We start from the raw sequence: 5,389 nt of genomic DNA on the forward strand, positions 1-5,389 counted from the left end.
AATACCAAAGGTGATTCTAACATGTATTGACTCAGGGAGTTGAATACTTCTCTAATCAATAAATATTATTGTTTTATTTATTTTGTGTGTGTATATATATATATATATATACACACAGTGGGGGGAACAAGTATTTGATACACTGCCGATTTTGCAGGTTTTCCTACTTACAAAGCATGTAGAGGTCTGTAATTTTTATCATAGGTACACTTCAACTGTGAGAGACGGAATCTAAAACAAAAATCCAGAAAATCACTGTATCATTTTTAAGTAATTAATTTGCCTTTTATTGCATGACATAAGTATTTGATCACCTACCAACCAGTAAGAATTCCGGCTCTCACAGACCTGTTAGTTTTTCTTTAAGAAGCCCTCTGTTCTCCACTCATTACCTGTATTAACTGCACCTGTTTGAACTTGTTACCTGTATAAAAAACACTTGTCCACACACTCAAACAGACTCCAACCTCTCCACAATGGCCAAGACCAGAGAGCTGTGTAAGGACATCAGGGATAAAATGGTAGTCCTGCACAAGGCTGTGATGGGCTACAGGACAATAGGCAAGCAGCTTGGTGAGAAGGCACAATTATTAGAAAATGGAAGAAGTTCAAGATGACGGTCAATCACCCTAGGTCTGGGGCTACATGCAAGATCTCACCTCGTGGGGCATCAATGATCATGAGGAAGATGAGGGATCAGCCTAGAACTGCACGACAGGACCTGGTCAATGACCTGAAGAGAGCTGGGACCACAGTCTCAAAGAAAACCATTAGTAACACACTACGCCGTCATGGATTAAAATCCTGCAGCGCACGCAAGGTCCCCCTGCTCAAGCCAACACATGTCCAGGCCCGTCTGAAGTTTGCCAATGACCATCTGGATGATCCAGAGGAGGAATGGGAGAAGGTCATGTGGTCTGATGAGACAAAAATAGAGCTTTTTGGTCTAAACTCCACTCACCGTGTTTGGAGGAAGAAGAAGGATGAGTACAACCCCAAGAACACCATCCCAACCGTGAAGCACTGAGGTGGAAACATCATTCTTTGGGGAAGCTTTTCTGCAAAGGGGACAGGACGACTGCACCGTATTGAGGGGAGGATGGATGGGGCCATGTATCGCGAGATCTTGGCCAACAACCTCCTTCCCTCAGTAAGAGCATTGAAGATGGGTCGTGGCTGGGTCTTCCAGCATGACAACGACCCGAAACACACAGCCAGGGCAACTAAGGAGTGGCTCCGTAAAAAGCATCTCAAGGTCATGGAGTGGCCTAACCAGTCTCCAGACCTGAACCCAATTGAAAATCTTTGGAGGGAGCTGAAAGTCCGTATTGCCCAGCGACAGCCCCGAAACCTGAAGGATCTGGAGAAGGTGTGTATGGAGGAGTGGGCCAAAATCCCTGCTGCAGTGTGTGCAAACCTGGTCAAGAACTACAGGAAATGTATGATCTCTGTAATTGCAAACAAAGGTTTCTGTACCAAATATTAAGTTCTGCTTTTCTGATGTATCAAATACTTATGTCATGCAATAAAATGCAAATTAATTGTATGATTTTTAAGTAATGTAATTTTCTGGATTTTTGTTTTAGATTCCGTCTCTCACAGTTGAAGTGTACCTGTGATAAAAATTACAGACGTCTACATGCTTTGTAAGTAGGAAAACCTGCAAAATCGGCAATGTATCCAAAACCTGTTCTCCCCACTGTGTGTGTGTGTATATATATATATATATATATATATGTGTGTGTGTGTGTGTGTGTATATATATGTATATATATGTGTGTATATATATATATATATATATATATATATATATATATATATATATATATATATATACACACACTGCTCAAAAAAATAAAGGGAACACTTAAACAACACAATGTAACTCCAAGTCAATCACACTTCTGTGAAATCAAACTGTCCACTTAGGAAGCAACACTGATTGACAATAAATTTCACATGCTGTTGTGCAAATGGAATAGACAAAAGGTGGAAATTATAGGCAATTAGCAAGACACCCCCAATAAAGGAGTGGTTCTGCAGGTGGTGACCACAGACCACTTCTCAGTTCCTATGCTTCCTGGCTGATGTTTTGGTCACTTTTGAATGCTGGCGGTTCTTTCCCTCTAGTGGTAGCATGAGATGGAGTCTACAACCTACACAAGTGGCTCAGGTAGTGCAGCTCATCCAGGATGGCACATCAATGCGAGCTGTGGCAAGAAGGTTTGCTGTGTCTGTCAGTGTAGTGTCCAGAGCATGGAGGCGCTACCAGGAGACAGGCCAGTACATCAGGAGACGTGGAGGAGGCCGTAGGAGGGCAACAACCCAGCAGCAGGACCGCTACCTCCGCCTTAGTGCAAGGAGGTGCACTGCCAGAGCCCTGCAAAATGACCTCCAGCAGGCCTTTTTTACTTTTGGTAACACTTTATTTGATTCCTAGCATAACACGGTCATAACCATGCCATAATATATAAGTCACAACACTCTCATGACACATTTATACGCATTGTGATATATATTCTAATATTTTCTGGCTGGTTATGAGTGTCAAAGACAACAAATCATACACAAGGCAAACCATTCCATTCTACGTGTAAATAGTATGTTATATAACACTTACTAAAATTGGCAATTTTTTTACTGTTGTAATTGTAAACACATTGATGTCAAATATGGGCCGAGCCCAATGGTTTGTCGCTGATTAATGCAGGAGCAGGACAAAACCCCCTCTTTGGGACTTATAACTGACATATGGTCATGTACGTGATAGGCCTATCTGGCTTATTATTACTCTTATAACTACAAAACATGTACTGTGATAGATTCTATACATTTCCATATTTTGAAGTTAAAGTTTGTTGACAACATTTATGTAGCGCTACAACTAGGGGCAGACATTTGAACTGTTAGCTGCAGCCAAAACCGCGTGGTTTTGGCTAACGGGGCATGGTTTTGGCTTAACTGCGTTGGGAAAAAGCCATTTTTCCACTGGGCTTCTCTTCTTCTAACGTATGAGGCGCACCTGAGCTCTTTCCAAGTCCGGAAGTGAATATCACGTAGTGCGATTTAAAAATATATATATTAATTTTATATAACAATGTCGTGGCCCGAGCTAGCCATTAACATCACTTAACGCTCAAAGACAGATTCAATGGCTGTAGCATAGCGTATTCGACAGAATAATTAGCTAATAAATATTTGAGAAATTATGAATAATAAGCATATGCATAAGCATATAACTTCAAATACTGAGCTAGTAACGTTAAGTAGCCTAGGTTAACGTAGCTGACCTTCAATTGAGGGAATTCAGTAGATTTCTGAGACATTTGTTTTTGAAACTGAAAATAAATACATGGGCAGCTGGGCTTGACAATCTGGACCCTCGCTTTCTAAAATTATCAGCCGAAATTGTTGAAACCCCTATTACTAGCCTATTCAACCTCTCTTTCGTATCGTCTGAGATCCCCAAAGATTCGAAAGCTGCCGCGGTCATCCCCCTCTTCAAAGGGGGAGACACTAGACCCAAACTGTTAAAGACCTATATCCATCCTGCCCTGCCTTTCTAAAATCTTCGAAAGCCAAGTTAATAAACAGATCACCAACCATTTCGAATCCCACCGTACCTTCTCCACTATGCAATCTGGCTTCTGAGTTGGTCATGGGTGCACCTCAGCCACGCTCAAGGTCCTAAACGATATCATAACCGCCATCGATAAAAGACCGACCTGTGCAGCCATCTTAATCGACCTGGCCAAGGCTTTTGACTCTGTCAATCATCACATTCTTATCGGTAGACGCAATAGCCTTGGCTTCTCAAATGACTGCCTTGCCTGGTTCACCAACTACTTCTCAGAGTAGTCTGGCCCTTATTTGAACACTGTGCTAACAAACCTCCAAACGAGCTTCAACGCAATACAACACTCCTTCCGTGGCCTCCAACGGCGTTTAAATGCAAGTAAAACTAAGTGCATGCTCTTCAACCGATTGCTGCCCACACCCTCCCGCCCGACTAGCATCACTACTCTGGACGGTTCTGACCTAGAATATGTGGACAACTACAAATACCTAGGTGTCTGGTTAGACTATAAACTGTCCTTCCAGACTCACATTAAGCATCTCCAATCCAAAACTAAATCTAGAATCGGCTTCCTATTTCGCAACAAAGCCTCCTTCACTCATGCCGCCAAACATACCCTCGTAAAACTGACTATCCTACCGATCCTTGACTTCGGCGATGTAATTTACAAAATAGCCCCCAACACTCTACTGAGCAAACTGCATGTAGTCTATCACAGTGCCATCCGTTTTATCACCAAAGCCCCATATACTTCCCACCACTGCGACCTGTATGCTATCGTTGGCTGGTCCTCACTACATATCCGTCGTCAAACCCACTGGCTCCAGATCATCTACAAGTCTTTGCTAGGTAAAGCCCCGCCTTATCTCAGCTCACTGGTCACCATAGCAACACCCACCCATAGGACACGCTCCTGCAGGTATATTGCGCTGGTCATCCCCAAAGCCAACACTTCCTTTGGCCGCCTTTCCTTCCAGTTCTCTGCTGCCAATGACTGGAACGAATTGCAAAAATCTCTGAAGCTGGAGTCTTATCTCCCCCTTTAACTTTTTAAGCATCAGCTGTCTGAGCAGCTTACCGATCACTACCTGTACAGAGCCAATCTGTAAATAGCACACCTCATCCCATAGTATTACTTACCTTCTTGCTCTTTTGCACCACAGTATCTCTACTTGCACATCTATCACTCCAGTATTAATGCTAAATTGCAATAATTTTTGACTCTAGGGCCTATTTATTGCCTAATTCCCTAATCACTGTACAAAGATTTTTCTATTTTTCTTTTCTTTTGTGTTATTGACTGTACGTTTGTTTATGTGGAACTCTGTGTTTCTGTCGCACTGCTTTGCTTTATCTTGGCCAGGTCGCAGTTGTAAATGAGAACTTGTTCTCAACTGGCCTACCTGGTTAAATAAAGGTGAAAAAAATAATAATTATGTTGCCAAACATGATAATAATAGGCCTGCATTACGGTAGGCAGCTAATTGTTAAATGACATTTTCCATCCTTACCTTGGAAGGTCACTGTCTCTGTGCTGATCACCTGTGAGTGAGACAATGCTAGCTAGCCAATGGGAGCGTAGTAGAATGCCTCTCGGAATAACCGGCGTGGTTTTTCCTTAACTGCGTTGGGGGGGGGGGGAAGACGCAGAAAAATGTGGATTGTCCATGTCTCCTTATATGTGCTATTTCATAGTATTGTCTTCACTATTATTCTACAATATAGAAAATGGTAAAAAATAAAAGAAACCCTTGGATGAGTAGGTGTTCTAAAACTTTTGACGGTAGTGTATAAAATGTAATGCATTTCAAA

This window comes from Salvelinus fontinalis, chromosome 2 (assembly GCF_029448725.1).
Source record: "Salvelinus fontinalis isolate EN_2023a chromosome 2, ASM2944872v1, whole genome shotgun sequence".
NCBI classification, from domain to species: Eukaryota; Metazoa; Chordata; class Actinopteri; order Salmoniformes; family Salmonidae; genus Salvelinus; species Salvelinus fontinalis.